We start from the raw sequence: 15,419 nt of genomic DNA on the forward strand, positions 1-15,419 counted from the left end.
ATAACAATGAGGGAGTTCTCAGAGAAAAGCCCATTGATTGTCTATAGATGGATCAGATTTCCGTTTTGCTTTATATTTAATAGGTTCTCCTGCCTCTCTGCAGAAAATCCATGTAGAAGGAGAAAGCATTAAGACCAAAAATAATTGTCAGAATGGATAATAAGGAAGATATTAGATTCATATATTTAAGCTTCTTCCCAGGGCTAAGCTTCTAAGTTAATTATGGTTCCAAATAGAACCCTTTTTGTACAAAAATGTAAAAGAGATGGTTAGCTTTTTGTGTGTTTTGCTTTCCATTTAATGTATCTTTCTATCTCTCTGCTTCTTTTAGTGAATCTTAATTCCAGGGATCTGCACTGGGTCCCTGTTTATCTGGCTCTTATTCTCAGCCAACTGCCAGTCAATTAAAACTAAATATGTTAATATATGCTTTAAATTTTACTGACAAAATTCGATAGTAGAGATAGATACATACATACATCCATACATGTGTTTACATGTGCACAGCCTGGCCAAGGGAAAAAGACTGTCATATAACCTTCTTCTCTTCTATGGCTTCACCCCCACAAACAAACCTAGTAGATGAATTTCCAAGAATATGTAGTTTCATATAGCTGTTCAGAAAAGAATCAACTGCCTGTTTACCACACTTATCGACAATTTGTGAAAGAAGAGACCAGAAATCAGTCTAATTACCAGAGTGCCAGTTGTGCTTGTTAACACCAGCTTTGTGACCAAATGTTATTCCACAGTTGTCACATCACACGAGGGTTTCATTACTAACATAATAGTGAACAAGATCACATGAAAAGGTATTGATTGATCTGCCACACAAAGGAAGGACACACTTGTCTCTCTTATAATATGTTACATCTCTGACAATAAGCAGCAGATGTAGCCCTGCCATTCCTCTTGCTAGAGAAGTGTAATTTCGACACTGTCCTGCTTCTTTAAGCATTTGCCAATTAGGGGCCCCTTTCTATTTGCATGTGTCATCAATGGGCTGAGGAGACAAGAAATTATGCCGCTCTAGCCCTTTCTGATCTTTTAGCCAGACTCAATCGATTCTCTTGAATTGAATCCAGGAGATGCTTGGGGTGTGCACTGTGTTTACTTTATCAATTGTCATTTCTGGCAATAAAAACAAATGGCTGCTTTGTGTTAGGTTGGTTTCATGTGTTTTTCAGGAGATTCGGTTATCATTAGGCAATCCAGAAAGGATAAAGGAGAGGAAGCCAACCCCTCTCGCAGTCTCTCTTCCCTGAATTGTCAGAGTTAGATGGCAAAAGGTGCCGGTGATCTCAAGTGAACTAAAGCCCTTCTCGCCATATCAGGTCCTATATTATGGTCGTTTGTCTCTCAAAAGTTCGACAGACTTGTACTTGGCCCAGGTTTTTCAAAGCAGTAGTCACCTTTGTTTTTAAATGAACTCAGTGAATATTATAACCTGGAAGTGCATTTGTTTACCACGGAGCCAGGCACCTACACACTTACCCAGCATCATCTTATCAGATGATAAGTGAGTTATCAGGCAGAACGTGGCTCCTCACTGACTCCATTTTCCTGTTTATGCTTGTTGAACAGATACAATTTAATGAAGAATATGAGGTACTTAAAATCCATCTACCATTAATAGTTTAATTAAACTGACACATACTTCAAAAACAGAGCGACAGAAAACATTTATTTTGGTTATAAAGGGCATGGCATTATTAAAGTGCAATTAAAAACAACATTCATTTACAGTTAACAGCTAAAACAATTTATTTAACACTGGATTGTCACTTGTGACTAACTTCACCTCTTTGATGTGGGGATGTTCTGTGTCCCTGTTGATTGTTATGGTTCATTCCCTCGAATTCCAAATGGAGTGGCATTCTCAGAGCATCAGCATCTTCATTCGGTCCCTTCTGGCTTGTACGCACTGTAAAGTATGAAAATTTAACCAACTGTTTTGTAGTGGTAACAGCTACCCTGCAAATAAATTGTGATCATACAGCATATGTGAAAAGTTTCACCTACTCTGAAAACATTAGCCGAGGTTGTGCTTTCTCTTCAGGCACTTTGAACAATAGGAGGCAATGTAGTATAACCATTAAAGAATGTGGATTCTGAACCTGTGCTGCCTGGTTTCCAATTGAAGATGCCAGACTTCTCCCCAGGTAATCTCAGGCAATGGTTTCAATTTCTATGTGCCTCCTGTCTGGAAATGGAGATAAAAATAGCACTTATGTTTTCAGGATTAAATGAATAATAGATTTAAAGCACTTAGAATGCTGTTTGACACATAATAAGTGCTCAAGAATATTAACTTGGATCAATATTATCATCATTAAGTTTTGAGGATAAAAATTAAGACCTATAAAGCATAACCTCAATCAGTCGAGGATTAAATAGGCAAAAATGAATGCTCCACAAGAAGGAGTAATCCAACCATCCATTTGCACTTCAGTTTGTCCTCATGAATCTATATACTTATATAAAATTTGCAACACCTAAAATTTTGGATCCTCTCCAGAAAAGAATACATAAAATCTAATACGTGGAATGTTAGTCAATACAGATGGACTCCCTTCTGTTATAGACGAGAGAATCGAGGCCCAGAGAGGTTACGGAAGAGCAGAATGTTCAAGACCAAATGGAGAGCTGGCAACAGAAGCAGAATTAGAACTGAGCTCTCTTAGCAACCAAGGTAATATTCCTTCCACTGCTTACATCTACCATTATCCTCGCGAGTGAGAAATGGAAGTAAAAATGAGTTCCAGAACTTGTCTTTATTTCAGTCTCAGAAGTCTTAGAGCCTAGCATTGACTGAAAGTTCTCCAGTGTTGGTAACATGTGTGAGATATTTGGAGTATGGCGGTACAAGTGTCAGGAAGACCACTCAAGAATATTTGAAAGGGAGGCATAGGGGACCAATATAAATTGATAAGATCAGAGCTCATAAAAGTAATTAAAAGGCACTTCTCTTATCATAACTATAATTTGGCTGTGGCCACCAGAATTTACTGACAGTCCTCCACAGAAGATACCAGAGAGCCGTTTATGGAGAAGTGAAATTTGGCAATTGAAAAAATCTAGGGTAACCTATTGATAGAAGACCCATATAAAATTTTTATCCCTGTCCCTGAAGGTAATTGGTCAGTGGTTCTCAGTAGACAATGTGTGAAGACTTGGCAAGTATGAAATAAACTAGATTGGTAGACTTGAGGGAAATATGTGCTAGTAGATTTTAACTTGAATATTACCTACTTGTCGTAGCTTGGACTAGCATGCCGGGGCCGAGGAGCTTCATTAGTGCTCTTTTGAATGGACTTTGACTAATGAGCCAGCACTTATTCAGCACTATTTGTGGATCTGTCAGAAACTGTTAGGCTCCTGTTCCTCACTCTGCCCTGCTCTGAAGATGTTTCCACCTGATTTCAAGTACTGTCTAGATCTGCTCATGCCCTGAGATCAGTTAGAGGTTGATCGTTAAATACTTGTAATCATAGTGGGTCCAGACACTTCTTAGTACTCACCCACTTTTGATGCTGGAACATCACATATGTGACCCTGTTGAGATCCTGACTTTCTTCATGCTGTACTTTTATGCTGGGTCCTTGACCTCTACTCCCTTTCCTCCTGGAACCTGGCTGTCTCTAACTTACTTGCTGCTTTCTGCTTGAGATCTCAGGTCATGCTTCACTTCTCCACACACCTGTGTGATAAGAGTATTTTTATGTAAAGTTGGGGGAAGAGGACACAAGAGAAATGTGAAAAAAACAAGGCCTATTGACCTGGAACATGAATAAGACAGACAGTTATGAACCATTAGATAATCAGGCAGGCTTTGTAAGGTGTTCAGTTGTACCAGATGACACATAAACAACAGAATAGTTACAAGAGGGAGTGGTAGATACAGGGTAGACATGTCAGGCTAGGCTTTCCAGAGACCACAGGACTTGGGCTGATCTTCAGAAGTGCTCAAGGTCTTTAGACAGGCAGAAAAAGGTTGAATGAAATACAAGTGAGAGAAACATTAGGAATTAAGAGAGAGAGGCAACAGTGAGCCCAGGGTTGGGGAAAAGGGAAGAAAGAGGGGCAGAAAGGAGAGTGCTGAGACCAAACCAAAAACTGGTACTGAAAAGTATGGGTTAAAGTTGGACAGGTATACAGAGCTGTTTAATGACTGACCTTTCTATTTAGTTATTTCCATATCATAATCTAAGAATAAAATAAAAGAAAGAAAAGTTCATGACAATTGAACTACAATAGGGTTTTAGGAATATGGGCTATTCCTGCACAGGTTTCTCCTGTAAAGTCCTCCTAATGGGTACAGCAAAGGTGTGGTAAGAAATTAAAATAGGAAGGATGTTATGGAGCTTCCTGGCTGGGCTGTCCTTTCTTGCTTCACCTTATTGAGTACATAGAGCTATTAAAATTGCACAACCCAATTTCCAGCAAAAGAGTCTAGGTCAACTGATTTAATTTCACCCAGACAATCTTGCCAGCTCACTCAGTGAATCAAACAATAATCCTCTAGTTAGTGGATCAATAAGAAATTAAGAAGCAATTAAAGAGAAATGAAAAAAACTTAAAAATTTACATCGATCTGGCAGTAAGGTTTTGTTCATCTTAGAAAATCAAGGTTTAGAAACAATCGAAGGCATTGTCCTGTCCTTGCCTTCTTTCTGTTGGTTTGAAAATTTTTAAAAGAAAAAGTTAGTGAAAAAAAACAGTAAAAATATAAAGAACTTTAAGAGTTAAAACTCAAACAACAAATAACATAATTTCATTTATATTGAAATATAAAATATCTTCTCTTCCCAATGGTTTAAGCAAAGAGCTAAATGGAAACAGTATAGTTTCTGGAAATACCTGTACTATGTAGAGCTGCAATAGAATAAGAATCTGTTTTCCAAATAATCATTTCATTTGCAGCCCAGAGGCCACATTTCAAAATTAAAACTGTCACCTTCAACTAAGATCGTTTCAGTTCCAATCTCTCTCTGAATAACCGAAGCTTAGAAGCACTATTTACTTCACCCACCAAAACAAAAAAAACAAAACAAAAGTTTTTTTTTTTTTAAAAAACAAGAACCCTTCATATAGTGTCCAGTTGTTATCTTTCCCAGGTCTAGTAATTATAGCTGCAAGCTGGGAAATAGAAATACATGCTTTGGTCTATTTCTCCTACTGAAATGTTGGCTAACCTGTGATAAGTTGTTTAACCCCACTGGCTCTGTGGATCCACCTCTGTTTAAAAGGTGAGGAGAAGTTGTTGCTTAGCTATGGAAAGTGCCTAGTGCAGGTGAGTGAGCGCAAGTCTATTAAGCGCACAGCACAGAGACGTGATGTAATAATGAAATAGCGTGATTTTTAAAGCAAATCTTTAATTCAAGGATCAAACCTAGTTATCATGAGCATCTAGAAAAATTTCTCTGAGTGAAAGAAGATAGCCCTTTCCTTAAATGGATCACCCATAACAACAACAAACATGAAAGTACAATAAAGGTGGAAAGAAAGTTAAGTGAAAAAAACAATGCAGTTTTCTTCTCAAGGAGGGCCTAGAAAGAAGCCAGCATGTCCTGAGGTTTCTTCTCAAGCAGGCATAATCATTGTGCACGACTGCTCTCATTTCCCCGCTGCAGAATAAAGCAGCAGACAATTACTGAGCATTACCTATTTTCTGGGCACTGATCGCGGTGGGGGCATGGGTTTCAGAAGGTTCCGATGTTGGATGAAGTGTTGTATGCCATAAATGACTGTATTTCCTCTTCTGATTTAAAGGTGTTTTATTAGACAATACATGCCATCTTTTCTTTATGTTTCACACTAAATCTTTCAAATAGAGAGGTATTATGTGAGAAGCTGCGTGGGGTGCTTAAAGACCTGCACGCCATCAGGAATGCAATTAAAATTGGCATTTATAAAAGTATATTTTGATTCCTAATCCTGTTTTTACAAGTGCAAAATCACATTAGAAAACAATGTGATGCTAATTAAAGCTTTGTCACCCATAAGACCTTAGTGAATTGCATTTGTAATAGGCTCTGATGCAGAAGCAATTTCTGCCAGGGAAACTTAAGCAGAGTATGTGACTACATTTCCTGTTACTCTGTTAAAATCAAAGCTACAGTTATGTATATTACTGTCGTGTTCTTATCTCTAAACTGGACTTGAAATGTCATGTCATCTAAAGTAAAATTCAAAAGCTGAAAAAAAAGTATTGCATTTTATTTGCATAAAAAGCAATCAGAAGGCCAGAGATACTGTTGATTTTTACTGATAAAAATTAAGAGGACTCATTGAAATATCAACATATACTTCAGATCATATATGCATCCCACCTTGCAAGAACAAAAATGGCTATTGGGAGAAAAAAACAAAAAGGAATTGGACTTTGTTCTCCTGTTTATATAAAAGTCACCTATAATGTTTTAAAGGCTGAATAAAATAACTTTTTTATTCCTACATAGTTTAAGTATGTGAGTTTTTGTAGGATTTTCAGGTCAGTCCTAACCTACCCACACCACGGTAATTAGTAAAATCCCAGATATAATGGGCACTCAAACATAAATGCAGGCTCAGTTCCTCTTGATTCCAGGAGCATCACCAGAGCTCTGATTATGGATGGAGAAAGAAACCACACAGATTAGAATCTGAAAACCACCCAGAGCCTGCCTTGACCTTTACAAATGACCACTAACGTTACTTAACTGCTTTATTAATGTAGATGTCTGGGTGTATGTGTATGCAATTTAAATAGTCTTGGAGCATGCCAATTTTATACTGAAAATCTCACTATAGTAACAAGTAACAAAACCCACATCATTTTTCATGATTGACCCAAACAGGATGGTTTCAGACATCAAGAACAGAAGTAATGTGGCCTGGAGGAAGCAAAATGGACACGGATAATTGATACCTATGAGAGTAATTATATGGAAGTCTTAAGCTCTTAAAGATTCTCAGTAAGTGATAGTGCATTAAAGTTATTTTTAAATATTCAGATATGAATCCTTGAGGTTTGTTTCAACATGTGGTTATAGACAAACATCTAAGCAATAAAAGAGTGTCCAGACCAGCATGCCTTTAGCCTTTGCCAAAAAGTAAAAAAATCTATCTATGCATATATGTATATCTTGATCTCGAGTCAGAGAAATGAATAAATGGAGATACAAACATTTGAAACAGATGAATTGATGTAATTCTGACAAAGAAATGCACCCAGCAGATAGGACAGCAAAGAAGTAACCCCGAAAGTGACCAAAATAAGAAGAATGCTGTGAATATGGACAAGGCTGGGTTAGGGACTGGGAATCAGAAAGTTGTGCACAAGGCAAATAAAAATAGCCAGAGATTTAACAGCAGTGTATGAACAATAGGTGAAAAAGAAAAAAAAACACATCAAATGAATCCAATATTTGGAAGACAGAAATGTTCTATGGTAAGATGAAGGAACGTGCAGGGGGAAATAGGCATGAGACCAAAGGAAAAGAGTACGTATTTCATCTTGCGAGGGAGTGGCAGCCATTGAAAAGACAACCCGTAATTATAGTAAACCTAATAAACAAAGTAAATATAAAGAGAAGGGGAACTGAAAATAGAAAAAGGAAATTATGTGGTTATTTTCTTCCCTTTAAAGCTACATTGCTCTTCCTTTTGTATTCTGCTTTTCTCATCCTTTTATTTCTCTTCAAGAGGAAGAAACAAGCAAAAATAATTTGCAATCATAGATTATCAGTACCCATAGTCCATCTGTTTAGTGAAACCACAACAGAATGTGTGAGGGTGTTTGTATTTGGGCAGAGATGGGTGGGCACTATTATGTACCAATGAAACAATCTAATGTATAAAACCCAGATTCTGTTCAGTAATAAATTCCACTGTCTATGTTATAATCCTGCTTGAAAATGCTCATAGGAATTCAACTTAAAGAATTCTCTTTCTCTCTTTTTTTTTTTAAGAAGTCAATTGTTTCTGTGATGAATATTCACAATACATGTCCCCACAAAGGACAGCTAATGCATCCAAAAGTGAAACCGGTAAACAGCCACTGGCAATAGAAATTTATGGAATTAGAAAAACCGGACTGGTTAAAATACATGGCTGAATTCATTGTTGCAAAATGATTGGATTCATGTCTCATCAAATTTACATTGTGAAGACTGAATATAGTATGATTAGGCATTATTTTAACAACTACATTAAAATATAATTTAAAATAAAATGGCCCTTCATATCATACTAATATCAGTGTTTTAAATAACAAAGGACATTTTTTTAAAGGAAAGGATTAGCATTTTGTTTCAATCAGTGCAAGCAATGAGATTCCAGTTGGGGTCTCAAAGATTCAGGATTTTATTAATATTCCAGAGATGCATTTGTGTTGCCTCTGGGTACACTGAAAAGCCACTTAAGCCGCACTTAAAACAGCACTACAGGATCAAATTGACGTGCATCAGCCATTTACAATAAAACTTGATTATTATAAAGGCATACATATTTGCATAATTACATGTTTGATTTTTTGATAATGCAGCATACAGGACAAAACGTTGCTTCATGTAGAAACAATCATCAAAAAGCCCCATCTGCTGTAGTATTTACTGCACTGCACACCGATCAGAAATGTTGAAGATGGAGTGCTGAGTATCAAAGAGAAAAAAGCCTGAGTTGTATTTACACAGGCAGTATGGCTGGCTGGATCCTGTAGAAAGGCTGGATCATCTAGAAATAAAATTCAGGCAAAGTGTGGTATAAAAAAAGAAGAGCCACACATCTTCAAACATAGAATGAGCACCTTCGTGAATATGGCATAAGATCTTTGGATGTCAGTTTACATGATGTCATCCTTGCATTTAGTAAATTCTCAGATTCTAGATTCTATATTTAGAAATGAAACACTTTAGAGTAATTGCTCATGAATAGGGTTATCCTTGGAGAGGCTTCCATTATGTGTAGCAGTGGATTTGGAAAGGAGAAAAAAAAACCTCTGTTTTTCATTGTGCACTAAAATGAGGGTAGTAACAGCAATTACCTTGGATCATGGAATTATAGATGATTTTTTTCTTTTCTTTTCTTCTTCTTTATGTGTTTTTCCCCTTAAATAGTCTTCCTAATTTTTATGTAGTGTACATTTAAAAACTGTGTAAAATAAAAAGAAAAACATGAAAATATAAAAGTTAGAGATCTATTTTCTAAAAGATCTGTTCTTAGGAAAGGAAAAAAACAAGGGAACGCACACGAAAGATACTAACATGCAAAACAAACTTTCAGAATGTTTTGCAGAGCACTTAGCAGAGTGGAAGACACACCTGTGGGATGAATAGACACTGTTGGGTCATGAGGGTGATGATGCTGTCTTATTATGGGTGAAATTAGGCCACAGATCATAAGGACATAGTGTCAAAATGGAGGTGCACTTCTCAGGAGGGCAACATACCTCTTCATCAAAATTCCGTTAATTCAGGTCCTATAAGAATTGTTTAAAACCACAAATATTCTCATCTCGGTCTTTTGCTATGTGAGTCCACAAAGAGACCTGACTTAAGAAAAGGAATCCTATAGATGAAGAACAAGTAGTGAATTAGGGAAATTCAGAAATTGTGAACTTGAGATGAATTAAATTGGTGTCCATTGCTAGTTCCAAGCCCACCCCTCCACCAAAAAAGAACTGAAATATTACTCTAATCATAGATTTACTATTATAGACAGAAGAAATCAAGTCTTGTTTGTATTCTGTACAAGTATTGAGAATTAACAAAATAAAAGTCTAATAATACTAAGTTTTGTTCAAATAAGAGTGCCCTGGCGGAGAGCTGGGAACCAAAAGGAGCAAGGACCATAAATCAAACTCTGGGAAATTCTGGACCTAATGCCCCTGTGACATTGGCAGCTCCAAATCCACTGTTTCTGCCTGGAACTCACTGCAGGAAGTTAGAGCCACACCAACAGAAATGGTCACACAGGCAGCCTGGCAGGAAAAGAAGGCTTGTGGGGAGGAGCTGGCTGCTCTCTGTGGATGTTCTGTACGCTGATGAGAGGCCTGAGCATCAGAGAGGACAATGCATAAGGGCCATGGTCACGGACGCCACCCATGCATATCTTATATCTTGCCACTGTGTCCAAAGATCCAAAGCCACATCAGCTGTCTTGGGAACAGAAATTTTTGACTGACACCCATTTCTTAAGATCTGGAAATATGTGCATGTGTTTGCGTGTGTGTGTGCATGTACACATGTGTGTGCGTTGGGAGGAAAGCATTTGGAAAATATGCCCTGGTTCCCTAGAAAATCCTTTTTTTTCTTTTTTACCTATAAATATTAGTATTAGATTCCCTTTTAGGGGGCTCATCACTTATTTTTGAAGTCTTCTTTTTTCATTTTTAATAAATTTCTTTTCCTATTATAAAAGTAGTACACATTTAGAGAAGAGTATCTATAGCATGTAGGAAAGGACAAAGAGGAAATTTTAAACTATTAGCAATTCCACTTTTTACTTAGCTTTCAAATTTCCCATAGAAAAGCTACAAAATATTCTTAAAGTTAAAAAAAAAACTTTGACTCATTTAGAATACCTCTTTAAAAAAATTAAGTTTTTTATGATAAAATAAATAAATGTCAATCATAGACAGTCACGCAGCGCTGGTAAAATTTATAGCGCCCATGCTTCGGACAGCCCTCTTCTGGGCTCCTTTGCCCAATACTCCTCCAGTGGGTAAGGAGTTCACAGGGCCAAGGGAAAGTGCCCCCAGCCCACTCATAGAACATGCTCTGGAGAACCAGAGCCCAGAATTCTCTGCCCAGAAGCCACCTCCAGGACCTTCGCATCTTCCCTGGGCATTCCTGGGGTGGGCTGCATTGCGGTTGGCTATGCCTTCAGGTCTGCGGGGTAGCCAAGTGGGCAGTAGATTGCAGACGACGTGGAGGGAGCTTGGACAGTCAGACTGGGATGTCCACATGGGTGCTCATGAGGCCCTTCAGAGTGTGGGACTCTGTTTCAGGTGGTAAGAGAAGTGGACTAGGCAGTAGAATGAGGATTGAAGTGGAGCTTAGCAGAGTCTGAAAATAACATATTTGAATCAGGCCATCTAGGTCATTATGATGATATATTTGTTAAGAAAGGAGAATAGAACCTGTCTCATTTAATAGTTGTGTTAACTTGGTTTATAACCCTTAAACATTTTGGTGTATGGTATGTTGGCCTATATATGTGCTTTTGCTCCTGGAACTGTAAATGTTGGGGACAGACCTGATGGCAACAAAAAATCTGTACAGCAGGGTTTTCTGCAGTTAAGCAACAGTAGTTTAGTTTTGAATATTTCCATGTTTCCTCGTGGAAAACAAACAGAGCAACAAGAGAATGCACAAAAATAGCCACAAATTCTATTTTCTCTGAAACTAGGAAACAGAAAATATTTTATAATCTTCAAAGGTAACTGAGACCAATGGAACTCGCAAGCTGCCCTGTAGAACATTGAGACAGAATGATGAGAAGGTGTGGACAGGCTGAGGGCTGAGTGGATGCAGATCTCAAAAATCCCCAGAAAGCATACAATGCTAAGAGGAAAGGACTCCATACTAAACAGGAACTGCTGGGAGCTAAACTGAGATCTTAGGGAACCAAAAAAATGGTGGGAGAGGCAGAATGAGAGGTGAGGAAAGTGCCCGTTGGGGCCCAACGGTACAACTTGGAAAGCTACCACAAAAACAAACAAACAAATAATAAGTAAATCAATAAAAGTACCTTCTAAAAAGAGTGGATGGTCTTGGAAGGTAAGGCAGGTACCCATGTGGGTGGGAAGATGGGCGGCAGCTGATGAAGGAACCAGGCAAATGCAGGATTGGCTGAATAAATCCTCTTGAATTAAATTAGGTTCTAGAAGAAAGACACCTTATTTTAAGGAAAATATCTATCTCTGTAGCAATAAAGTGTTTTTGACCTATGAAATCTTGAAGGATACATTGCGCCTTCTCCTTTCTCCAAGAAACTCAAGCTATTACCAAATCTAGAAAATCCAACTCATTCAATATGAGCATCAAACAAAGAATAAGCACAACACACAGACAAAGACACTACAAGGAAAAATATTCTAAAAAATTTTCTACAAATGAAGAAACTTCAACACAAAAAAACTATCCACAAATCAGATGATTATAACCCAATCTTGAAATAATACGGAAGCAGTTATGAAAGAAAACCACTAAACAGAAACATAAGAAATCATGGAAGTGTTGCTTAGACCAAAAGTGTCAAAAATAGGAGAAGGTAAAGCAGTTACTGGCAGAACTCAGGAAAGAATTGGATAAAATAAAATTATTTCAGAAATGAAGCTTAATTGTTAGCACATGGGGGAGTAGACACTACAGAGAGTAAAAGACAGGGTAGAAACAAGGAAAGCAAGCAAAGGGAAACAGAAAAGAAGAAAGAAATTAAAAGATAATCATAGAGAAAAAATGGTGAATATAGAAGACAAAGGACATTCAATTTGTGCATTAGTAAATTCTCCCTCAAAGAAAACCAAAATGATATAAATATAATTTAAGAAAAAATAAATATAATTTAAGAAACCTTTCCTGAAATGGAAGAAGAATTGAGTCTACATGATGAAAAGGCATCAGGAAAACTGACTCCATATGATCAACAATGAGATGTATATTAATTAACTGGGGCTTGTAATCTTAGTGTCAAAGTTGAGTTTTGGCTAATAAGCATAACAAAATAAAGAAGAAAATTTGCAATGTTAAGGGGGATAATGAAATTCTAACGATGTGCATATATATGCATCAAAAATGGTAGCAACTATAATAAAGCAAAGTTTGCAGAAATTCGTGGAGAAATAGAAAGACATCAGCTGTAGGAGGCTTCAATTTACCAACTTTGGTCCAAGACAGATCAAGTGAACAAAAAATAAGTAAGAACAGAGAGGACCCAAACACCATAATCAACAAGGTGGAGGAAAATTTGTTCACATCACTCAGAATTTTGGACTATTTGTTACCCCAGCATAATCATTCTACTCTTGTTGAAACTCACCTCTGAGATGACTATATGCAAGCATCACAGTTAATGGGGAGACTACAGTATCACTTCCATCAAAGTGAGGAACATGGTATGCTTCTTGATCATTTCCTCTAACACCACTATATTTAATATTTAGTATCAGAAGTATTCACTAATGAAATTAAAAAATAGAAGGAAATTGAAGATAACAAATTACAAATAGGTAAATCTATCACTATTTATATGAGTGTTTAGCCAGAACTGTTTGAGAATCAACTGAAGACTATAAAATACATGAAAGAACTTATTATTTAATGTGGATTAAACTAAACCTATCTGTCTATCTATCTACTTCTATTTTTATGGCTTTCATATATACAAACAATCAGATAGAAAAGATTAAAAAAACTAAAACTCCATTAATAATAGCAAAATAGGTAAAATATCTATGGAAAACATAACTAGGAATGTAGACAATCTATACAAGGAAAGGTGTAAAACTCACTTGATGAACTCACAATGTAAACTTTTAACTTCAAACATCATGAATCTATTGCCAATGTGCTATGTATTCGTGATAGTTAATTTTATATGTCAACTTGACGGGACCACAGGGTACCCAGGTATTTAGTCAAACTTTATTCTGGGTGTATCTGTGAGGATGTTTCTGTATCAAATTAACATTTGACTAGAGAGACTGAGCAAAGGAGATTGCCCCCCTAATGTGGGTGGGCTTCATCCAATCAGTGGAAGGCCTGAAGAAAACAAAAAAGCTGACTCTCCCAACAGTCAAAGGGAACTCCACCTACCTGACTGCTTGAACTGAGATATCAGCCTGTTCCTGCCTTTGGACTCAAACTGAATCATTGACTCTTCTTGGGTCTGGAGCCTGCCAGCTTTTGGACTGAAACTTCCACCATCAGCTCTCCCAATTATCAAGCCTTTGGACTCAGACTAAAACTACACATCAGCTCTCTTGGGTCTCCAGCTTGACAAATGCAGATCTTGGGACTTCTTAGCCTCCATGATCACATAAGCCAATTCTTTACAATAAATCTCTCTCTATATATACATCTCTATATATGTAGAGTTCTATTAGTTCTGTTTCTTTGGAGAACACTAATAAAGTATTCAAAATGAAATACAATGTTAAAAAAGAACCTTTTAGCACAATCAAAGATAATCAGTATATTTCTTCTTCTGAGGATGAATTTTTAAATGTCAAACTTCAGGTATTCACAGTTCCAAGCCACTTTTTATTTTATTCTTATGCAAAAGGTCACTAAATAGAGATGTTAATGTACCAAAGTAGGCTAGAGTGGATAATAGCATAATAGTCCCAGGAATGCTGGTAACTGTTGCTTGAAGAGTTGCTGACTTTGAAGTGAAATTTTATCCCAAAGCGGTACCATCTTCTACTCCTCACTCTTTGATCGTACATGTCACCTCAGGCAATCTCTTTTCAGTCAATCAAAAAAACACTTATATGGCTGCAAAAATCATTAAGTTATTCAACAAATAATTATTTAGTGCTACTAGGTGACAAGCACTCTGACAGGCACTAGATATGTTTTGGTCAATTATTCAGAGCCTTCTACAGTCAGGTAGAAGAAATAGCAAGAAACAAATAGCAATAAAATAAGTAAATAAATATATATTTACAATTTATGGAAACAAACAAGACACAGAGATAAAGAATGAATGGGAGATTGATGAAGATAAAGTTATCAGGCAAAGTTTCTCTGAAAAGATGACATTAAGCCAGCACCTAAGGGATATATGAGTCATTTATGAGAACATCAAAAAGAGTGGAGTTCTAAGCAGAGGGAACACCGTGTGATGCATTGAGATGAGAAAGAAACCAGTTTGCTTGAGAAAATGTCAGGAGTGAGTGAATCTAGAGTATGGCAGGTGAGGGAATACTGTGTAAGACCAGCTTGGGGAGCTGGGCGGGAGATCGACTGGCAGGGCGATAGCCACACTGATGTGCCTGGACTTAAAGTGCAAAGAGAGATGCTATGTCAGAGAATGTCATGCTGGGATTTATGTTTCAGGGAAGACTATTCCTGTGATTGTGGACAGAATTGATTAAGGATGGGAGTGACTGTTCTGGCTGCATGGAGGTCGGTTTGGATGTACTGCAGTAGTTAAGTTTAAAATAGTGATAACTTGGACTAGAGGATGGCAGTGAAGACGGGGAGAAGTAGAGTTCCTTGAAACACATTTAGGAGACAGAGATGATCGGACTTGGTGATCAATTAGATGTAGAGGAAGAAAGAGAGGGAGGAACTGTGAGTGACTCCTAGGTTTTAGGTCTGAACAACAAGGTAGATGATGGTGCCAAAGAAAGGGAAGATAGAGGGAAGTTTTTGGAGGGAAATAAAAACTGAGTCTTGGATATATTTATGTCAGGTGACCATGAAGAATCC

At 37.2% G+C, this 15,419-nt stretch overlaps 1 long non-coding RNA gene across 1 annotated transcript; it reads right to left on the bottom strand.

Moving 5' to 3' along the window:
• Positions 1 to 1,746: 1,746 nt before the first annotated feature.
• LOC111773402 (uncharacterized) lies at positions 1,747 to 2,625 on the bottom strand. Its single transcript, XR_002807770.2, has 3 exons — positions 2,496 to 2,625; positions 2,023 to 2,203; positions 1,747 to 1,924 (listed from the first exon to the last, which is right to left on the bottom strand). It is a non-coding gene; the product is annotated as an uncharacterized lncRNA (long non-coding RNA).
• Positions 2,626 to 15,419: the final 12,794 nt, after the last annotated feature.

Source organism: Equus caballus, chromosome 5, assembly GCF_041296265.1.
Source record: "Equus caballus isolate H_3958 breed thoroughbred chromosome 5, TB-T2T, whole genome shotgun sequence".
Taxonomy (NCBI): domain Eukaryota; kingdom Metazoa; phylum Chordata; class Mammalia; order Perissodactyla; family Equidae; genus Equus; species Equus caballus.